Source organism: Stegostoma tigrinum, chromosome 33, assembly GCF_030684315.1.
Source record: "Stegostoma tigrinum isolate sSteTig4 chromosome 33, sSteTig4.hap1, whole genome shotgun sequence".
In the NCBI taxonomy this organism is placed as follows: domain Eukaryota; kingdom Metazoa; phylum Chordata; class Chondrichthyes; order Orectolobiformes; family Stegostomatidae; genus Stegostoma; species Stegostoma tigrinum.
The window spans coordinates 245,719-255,729 of record NC_081386.1 but is presented as its reverse complement, the minus strand read 5'-3'; positions in this window follow the sequence as shown (position 1 = coordinate 255,729).

Below are 10,011 nucleotides of genomic sequence, written 5' to 3'. Positions count from 1 at the left end.
AAGGTTAAGGAGAATCTGAAGAGATCTGTAAATATATTAAGGTCAAAAGAGTGAAGAGGGAGAGAATAGGGCACCTTGAAAGTGAACAAGGCCACCAATGCGTCGAACTGGAAAAGGTTGATGAGGCTCTAAAGCGATACTTTGCCTGAGTGTTTACTCTGAAGAAGGATATAGAAGTAGGGAACTTGGAGAAATATATATATTGATGTCTTGAAAATTGATCATATTACATGGGAGGATTTGATGGGCGCTAAAAATAGGTGGGTAAATCCCAGAAACATGATCAGATGTTTTGCAGAACTTTGTGGGAAGTGAAGGAAACGTTTGCTGCGCCCATGGCTAAGATATTAGTAACATCAATCACCGTGGGTGCCGAAGATTGGAGGTTAGCTAACGTGGTGAAATTGTTTAACAAAGGCTGTATGGAAAATATACTATAGGGAACTCTTGATCAGTGAGCTGAGTGCAGTGTTGGGTAAGTAGATTCTGAGGGGCAGGTTTTACATTCATTTCGAAAAGAAAGGACAGATTATGAGATAGTCAACAAGATAGCTTTGTGTGTGGGAAATTGTGTCTCATTAACTTGATTGAGACTTTTGAAGAAGTGATGAAGATTGATGAAGGCAGAGTGGTGGATGTTGGCTGTATGGAGCTCAGCAAAATGTTCAACAATGTTCTGCATGGTAGACTGGTTCGCAAATTTCAGGAATACAGGGATAGCAAGCTTCTTGGAAAATGGTTAATAAGTTTGCAGAAGACATCAAACTTGGTGGTGGACTGGACCGTGAAGAAGCTTACCTCAGACTGTCTTGATCCAATGAGCAAATTGGGCAAGGAGTGGCATATGGCATTTAATTTATAGAAATATGAGGTGCCGCATTTTGGTCAGCCAAATCATGGTGAGGCTTATACACCTAATGGTGTGGTTCTAAAGAGTGTTGCTGAACAAAGGGACTTTGGACTGCAGGTTCATATTTCCTTCAAAGTGTAATAACAAGTAGACAAGGTGGTTAAGAAGGTGTTTGGTACGCTTGCCGTTACTCATCAGTGCATTCAGTACAGGAGTTCAAATGTCATGTGGCAGCTTTACAGGACATTGATTAAGCCACTACAGGAATTCTGTGTCCAATTCCGACCTCATGCTCTCAGAAAGATGTTGCAAAACTTGAAAGGGTTTAGAAAAGGTATACAAGGATGCTGCCAGAGTTGAAGGGTTTCAGCTGTAGGGAGATACTGAATGGCCTCAGGCTTTTTGTTTTCCCTGGAGCGTCAGAGAATGAGTGGTGGTCTCATAGAAGCTTACAATATCATGAGTTGCGTGGATAGGTGAATAGTTAAGGTCTTTTTCCCCAGAGTCCGGGAGTCAAAACTAGAAAGCATAGATTTGAGGTGAGGGGGAAAGATTTAAAAGGGACTTAAACAGCATGTTTTTCACATACAGCATGGTTTATGTATGGAATGACCTGCTGGAGGAGGTGGTGGAGGCTGGTTCAAGTGCAAAATTGAAAAGGCATCTGAATAGGTACATAACTAAGAAGGTTTTAAAGGGTTCCAGGACAAATAGGGATAGTGTAGGGGGAGGGGCTTAGATTAGTTCACAGGTCGGCGCAACATCGAGGGCCGAAGGGCCTGTTCTGCGCTGTATTGTCCTAAGGTCTAAATGTGGACAGATGGAACTAAATTAATTTTGGATATCTGGTCAGCGTGGATAAGTTGAACCAAAAGGCCTGTTTCTATGCTGTACGTCTTTATGATTCTATGACTCTAAATAACTCCAAAGATCTTATTGTCCCATCACCAAGTCACCATTCATGTACATGTGCAAAGTCCTTGACTGTTGAGCTGCCTATTCAGAGTCATCTTACAGGGTGCCAGAAGATAGAGGGTGGTGGTTGAGATTGCTTTGCGGCCCGGAGGCCTGTGATAGCAGTGTGCCACACACATCACTGTTGGGTTCAGCGCTTTTCATCTTTATATAAATGATATGGATGTAAATATGTGGGATATGGTTAGTAAGTTTTCAGATGGCACCAAAATTGGAGGTATAGTGGACAGTGAAGAAGGTTACCTCATAATACAATGGGACCTTGATCAGATGAACAAATGAGCCGACAAGTGGCAGATGGAGTTTAACTTCAATAAATGTGAGGTGCTACAAAATGGAAAAGCAGCTGAGGGTAGGGGTGATACACTTAATGATAATCTCCTGGTCGTATTTCTGAACAAAGAGACCGAGGAGTGCAGGTTCATGATTCCTTGAAAGTGGAGCCTCACGTCAACAAGAGAGTGAAGAAGTTGTTTGGTGTTCTTGCCTTTATTGGTCACTGCATCGAGTATAAGAGTTGAAAGTTGAGCAGGGAAAGATTTAAGGGACTTAAGGGGTCTGTTTTTCACAGAGGCTTGTGAGCATATGGTATGAGCTTCAACAGGAGGTGGTGGAGTTTGGTGCAGTAAACAACATTTAAAGGGATTTGTATAGGTACATGAATAGTATGGGCTTCGAGGGATATTGACAAAATACTCACAAGTGGGACTAGATTTATTTACAATATCTGATCAACATGGCCAAGTTGGACAGAATGACCTCATCCCCTGCTATAAGACTGTATGATTTTGTGACTTGTCTTTACTTGTTATGCTGCTGGTGTTTTTAGAAGCGCAAGATGAGTGACACCATATCTCTTGCAGTCTTTTAACTTCTTTCCACAATGTGCTGCTCCTCTGTGAATTTGCTGATCTTGTGCATCTGGGACTTGTGGCAGTGAGCTTGGTCAAGACTGGGTTATGACTGATACCACTACCTCTTTGGTTGAAGCGTAGGATCCAGAGGAAAGGTTCTGCAGGTGGACATGTACAGGAAAAAACTGAAAGTGACAGAAATTAAGTCAGTGACAACAGACATTATTGACCAGCTGAGGCAAAATGGAGTTTGGCAAGTTTGAATGATATTTATTTTTATACAAGCCAAATATTGGAGAGTGGACAAAATAAAATCATGAGTGCATGACATCTCTATTATCACTGAGATAAGATTGAGAAAGCAGAAGGATAGACACCTCGATATTCCAGAATACTGGGACTTCAGACAAGGAAGGAGGTAAATGAAGAAAGATGTGCACTTTCAGAATAAAATCTACTATAGTAGTAATCAGAGATTATATCTTACAAGGGCCCTCAAATGAAGCTGTATGTATAGAACTTAAAACAAGAAAGATGCAATCACATTGTTGGGTAGGTACAGTAGGTTCCCAGACCTAACAGACTGACAGAAACAGAACAGCAGATACATGCGGTAACTTCAGGGAAGTATAAAAGTAATAGCGCAGTGATAGAGATTTCAATTTTCTCTAATATTAACTCAGGTAGTTATTATGTGAAATATTCATAGGACTGAGAGTTCATAAAATATATCCAGGGCCACTCAGAAAGCGATGATATAAAATGTTCTACGTGGGTCAGGCCGATCTTAGACTTATACTTGCGCAGCTAGGCTGGCCAAATAGTTGAAGTATCAGTGTAGGAGCATTTTGCAGACAGTGATTATAATTCAAACAAAGGAACAAAGAAAATTACAGCACAGGAACAGGCCCTTTGCCCCCCCCCCAAGCCTGTACCGATCGAGATCCTCTGTCTAAACCTGTCATCTGTTTTCTAAGGGTCTGTATCCCTTTGCTCCCTGCCCATCCATGCCCCTGTCCAGACACATTTTAAAAGACACTATCATGTCTGCATCTACCACCTCCGCTGGCAACGGGTTCCAGGCATTCACCACCCTCTGCGTAAAGAACTTTCCACGCATATCTCCCATAAACTTTCCTCCTCTCACTTTGAACTCATGACCCCAAGTAATTGAGTCCCCTACTCTAGGAAAAACATTCTTACTATCCACCCTGCCTATACCCTTCATGATTTGGTAGACCTCAATCAGGTCCCTCCTCAATCTCCATCTTTCTAATGAAAATAATCTTAATCTACTCAACATTTCTACATAGCTAGCAGCCTCCAGACCAGGCAACATCCTGGTGAGCCTCCTCTGCACCCTCTCCAAAGCATCCACATCCTTTTGGTAATGTGGCGTCCAGAACTGTACGCAGTACTCTAAATGTGGCCGCACCAAAGTCTTATACAACTGCAACGTGACCTGCCAACTCTTGTATTCAATACCCTGTCCAATGAAGGAAAGCAAACCATATGCCTTCTTGACCACTCTATTGACATGTGTTGCCACCTTCAGGGAACTATGGACCTGAACGCCCAGATCTCTCTGTACATCAATTTTCCCCAGGACTTTTCCATTGACTGTACAGTTCGCTCTTGAATTAGATCTTCCAAAATGCATCACCTCACATTTGCCTGGATTGAACTCCATCTGCAATTTATTGCCCAACACTGCAATCTATTCTGCCATAGTTTCTGGCTGTCCCCTTCACTATCTGCTACTCCACCAATCTTCGAGTCATCTGCAAACTTGCTAATCAGACCACCTGTACCTTCCTCCAGATCATTTATGTATATCATAAACAACAGTGGTCCCAGCACAGATCCCTGTGGAACACCACTGGTCACAGGTCTCCAATTTGAGAAACTCCCTTCCACCACTACTCTCTGTTTCCTGTTGCCTAGCTAGGTTTTTAATCTATCTAGCTCGCACACCCTGGACCCCATGCAACTTCACTTTCTCCATCAGCCTGCCGTGGGGAACCTTATCAAACGCCTTTCTGAATTCCATTTGATGAAAAATTGCATCAGAAAATGATAAAAAAGGGCCTAACTCAAGGTTTTGGGGGTAAGGCTAATTTTAATAATATCAGGTATGTTTTGCCCAGAGCGCATGAGGAGCAGATAGCTTCTGGTAAATTTATCTCAGAACATTGAAATGCATTCAAGAAGGAAATAGTGAGAGAACAAGACCAATATGATTAAATAATCTGTATGTGTGGCACCATTAAATCTGTGGCCTCCCTAGACACCGAGGACTGTACAACCTTGAATCCCGATGAAAAGGAATTTTTATGGCAGATACCAAGGGCTTGAGGGATAATAGAGGTATTAGAGGAAAATGGAGTGTACAAAAGAGACATTGAAAAGGAGATTAGGAGAGATAAAAGGAGACTTGAAAAGATACTAGCAGATAAAATTAAGGAAAATCCTGAGCTGACTTGCAGGTACATCAATGGTAAAAGAATAACGAAGAAAACACCCTGGTTCATTGAGGATCAATGCGGTAAATTGTGTATGCAGTCAGGGGATGTTGGTAGGATTCTAAATCATTGCTTTTTGAGAGCATTCATGAGTGAGAACGATGATGTGAGAAAAGAAATCTGGCAAAAGGAACATGATATACTGAAATCAAATAGCACAGTCAACGTTCTCAGTGGCCATGCACGCATCAAAGCCGATTGGTTAGTTTTAGGGATAATCCAAAATCTGCACATTTGGGCGAAATATGTCCGAGTTTGTGTGTGTGGCAAGGAAGCAAAAAGCAGAGTCCCCTGAAAATATATTCAATTCCAATTTGTTCACAGAGTCGATGCTGGAGGACTGGGGGTGGGGTGCAGTCCATGTGGTGCCATTATTCAAGAAGGGAGTGAAGGATGAACTAGGAAATTACAAATCTTACAAGTCTTCCCTCAGTATTGGGGAACTACTATAAATAATTCTGAGACACAAAATGAATCCACATTTAGTGAGGCAGGGATAAATCAAGAAGAGTTTCGTTGGTAGGTACCATGTCTGACCATCTTAATTTTATCTTTTGAAGAGGTAACCTGGCTATAGGTGAGGAATACTTTTGATGTAGTCCACATGGATTTGCAATCTCTTTGTAAAAGTCTCACCTGTGTGAATGATCATGATGGTAAGTAGCTATTGTAAAATGGATGCACAATTGACTGAGTGACAGGGAACAAAGGATGATGTTTGAGCGGTATACTGCTGTGTTGAATTCTCCACTCAGTGTGGTCCCATCAGGGTTCTCGTTGGGGTCGCTGTTTCATTCAAAAAATTTAGAGTTGAATACAGGAGAATTCATCAGTAACTTTGCAAAGAGACAGAGATTGGTGGAACGGTAAATAGTGAGGAGGAGAGCCTTGAATTTCAGGACGTTGTAGAGGACCTGGTCAGAAGTGCAGATTATTGACAAATGGAATTAAATCATGATGAATGCAGGACAAACAAGACATGAGAGAGCATGATGAATGGCAGGGCCCTGGAAGCACAGATGAGCAGAAGGATTTTGGTGTGTATGTACAACTATCCCTTAGGTATCAGGGCAGGTGGATAAAGTTGTTAAGAAGGCAAATATTATATTTGCTTTTATTATAAAAGGCATCGAGATTAAATGAAGGGAGGTGATGCTGGTGCTTCATTACCAAATGTTTAAACCATTTTTTTTATAGATACACCATATAAAGCATTGTATCTGGATATTTCACAGCTTGGTGTGGGATCTGGCGTGCGCAAGACAGCAAGAAATAACAGCAATTTGGAGATAGTAAGGGCTGCAGATTCTGGAAGCCAGTGTCAATAGATGTGAATCTGCAAAACATACCAGCTCAGACAGCATCCGAGGAGCAGAAAAGTCTACATTTCGGGCTGAAACCCTTCATCAGTACTGGCTAGAAGGACGGAACCCAGACCCAAATAGAGGGAGGATGTGGGGTTGGGGAATGATAGGTGCACTGGTAGGTGGATGCAGTGAATCCAGTGGCATTGAAAGAATGGAAATACTGTGTGGCACAGATGTTACCTGGGCTTGGATGTTGACCAGGTCTTACTGTATTTCGACACGGACAGCTTCAGTATTTGAGGAATTGAAAATTGATCACTATAGTAGGGTGACCAGAAGTGCATGCAGTACTCCAAATGTTGCTTTACCGTACAGACAAAAGGTTAGTTTAATTTAGAAAGGTATCAGCACAGGCTTGATGGTCCAAAAGGCTTGTTCCTTTGCTGGCCTGTTCTTTGTTGTTCTATTGGCTGTAGGTAGACCCAAAATGATATTCAGGAAGAAGTTCCAGAATGGAGGTTATTGTGATTGGTCTGTGAGGTGGCTGGTGCAGACAGATGAGTAGGAAGATGCACAGTTTAGGTCAGGTCAGGGAGACGAGAAGGGGCGGGGCTGAACATGGGATAAGGCTGGGGGTGGAGGGATGTTGAAGTTTGTGAAATCGATGTTGAGTCCATTGGGCTGTAAGGTCCTACGGCGAAATATCAGATGGTCCAGTTTATATTTGGCCTCACTCAGGGTGGAGGAGGCCAAGGATGGACATGTCGCCAGGGGAATAGCAGTTTTGAACACAGCCCAGTGTGTCACGCAAACCAGCTTTCCATCCATTGACTCTGACTGTATGTCCAGCATATAAATCAAAGACCCCTCCCATACCAGTTATACTGACTTCCAACCCTTTCCAACAGGCAGAAGATAAAACAGTTTGAACATATGTAACAACAGAATCAAGAACAGCTTCTTCCCCACTGTTATCAGACTTTTGAATGGACCAGTCAGATGTTATTTGATCTCTTACTGCAACATCTCTCATAACACTCTCTTCTGTACTCTGTTCAGTTATCCTAAAGTGCTTATGTATGGTATGATCTGTCTGGTTAGCACTCAAAACAACAATTTTGACTGTGTCTCAGTACGTCACAACATTAAATCAACTCAGATCAAATGAAATCAAATCAAACCATGTAAAATGATGTCAGGCCACAGCCTGAAATCAACATTTTCAGAGGGATGGGATCAGACAGAAGAAGGTGCAAAGGAGAGTTACCAGAATGATGGTGACAGAGTTTTAGCTGGCAGGAGTGATTGAACAGTCTGCGACTTGTTTCCTTCAGAACACTGGAGATTGAGAGGGGACATGATTGAGTAGTGGAGTCAGGGCAGACAAGATGAAACATTTCCCTATAATGGAGTGTTCAGTGATGGGGGACACAATTTATGGTAAGAGACAAAATATTTGTAGGAAATGTAATGCGACACATTTTTACGCAGATGCTGAAATCTGGAACTCACATTTTATATGAGTGGAAGAGGTAATTAAAATTATTTGGATGTGCAATAAATGCATACAAGGCGAGGGGTCAAGTGCTGGTAAATGGCTTTAGAATAGTTAGCTATTTACTTCTACCTGGTGCTGGTGCAATAGACACTTTTTCCTTGCTGTAGGTCTCCTTGAATTTATGATGCATGTTCCTGGCTGCATCTAATCTAAGCTAGTTTGAGACAAAAGGTGACATCAACATCCCCTTAGTGATTTTTTTTAAAGTCCTATTTCACCTGCAGACTTCAATTCTGATGTAAATTAGTTTTGCACATTACGTGTTTGTTTTTAAATAATTGAAATTATCGCTAGTCTTATGGCAGGTGGTTTGGGTTCATCTATTTTTCTTGATTATTTCTTGACATTGATTGTCTCTGCAGACAATTGCTTTTGCTGCAAGGGCAAGTCCTGAAAAGAGTGTAATTTTGTTTTTATTTTTGCTTTCACTGCTTAATTTCTGTAGAATTTGAAACAAATGTTTGTGCCTCATTCTATCTGGTTTCTCGACATAATATCCAAAGTACATATTATTTGTGAGATATCAGGAATTGCAGACGCTGGAGGATCTGAGGAAGGGTCTAGGCCTGAGGTGTCAGCCTTCCTGCTCCTCTCAAGCTGCTTGGCCTGTTGTGTTCGTGCAGCTGTGCACCTTGTGATCTCTTATATATTATTTGAGTCTTTTATACTTTCCATTACCGTATTTAAATTTTTGATCGGTTCTTTTTCTGTTTCCCTCCCCATGCTTTGTGAAGGAACCTGACAATTTCAGTTTTTGTGAACATTAAGTTCATGGCCTTAGCATTGTTTACTTCAAATTCTGGGACATTTTATTTTTGTAGAGACACAATTACACTAATACAATACTCTTCGCTGTTAGAAGACCAAAAAAACTGTCAGCAAATGTTCAGAATTAGAATCAGAAGTGAATGCGGTAAGTATGACAGGTAGTAGAGACAGTGAGAGAAAATTGCAGGTTACATTACCTAGCGAAAATGATGAAAGCATGATGCATGCAGAGCAATCATGGATACCGAGGGAGACATTCCTGGTTTCGGAAATTTGAAATAGGAATAACAGCTCATTACGAGGGCATTGGCATGTAAGAACTTATTTACAGCAACAGACTGCTTTGCCTGGGTCACATCAAATTTACCTTTGATAGTCTTGTTGCTATTTGTTGTCAGAAGCTGAAAAGCAGATTTTGTACAGTGAAAACAGTAGCTATGTTTTTGGGAACGGTGACTGTGGTAAGCTGTACAAAGGACATCACCTGGTATTCCATGTTCACGGGTAAATGTTGGCTTGTGAACCCTCTGCCATGATGCAACATGAAACGTTTGGAATTCCCATTCTGGGGAACATTCAAGTTTTTTCACTACATTCTCACTCCAGGAATCACTTTTGTTCTGATACTGCTGCTCAATGCTTTAATCAGACAATCCGACACATTTTGGTTGCCAGCAAGGACAGACCAGATTCACAGCAGTGGGAAAAGAATAAAAGACATAGAGATGGAGAATAGAAGAAAATCCAGAATTTTTTTTTCTTTTACTTCAGGGAATGTCATACATATACCTCTGGGCAATTTTCAGGTCTTTTTTCAAAATGGAACAGAATGTGGTTTTTGGATTATTATTCTATCTAGCCGCTGTCCAAATAAATGAAGACCGCTCTTGCTCGAGGTAAGCTTTTTTAAAGTGGGGAAAAAAGCCTTACCTTCCCGGTAGCCTCCTGGTGCTCTTTCTGTCTTGCTTTCGCTCTCCTCCCGAAAATGAAGTTCCTTCACTTTTCCCAAATCAGTGAACCTGCTGCATACACTCCACTACCATTCCTCAGGATGCTGAACTGAGCTGTTCTCAAAAAGTGACGAAGAATTCTGCCAACCAAGTAAAAAAAAAATTCATTTAAGTACTAACCAGTCTGATCTATGCCTTAATAAGTCTGACAAGTCTCACGTAACTGT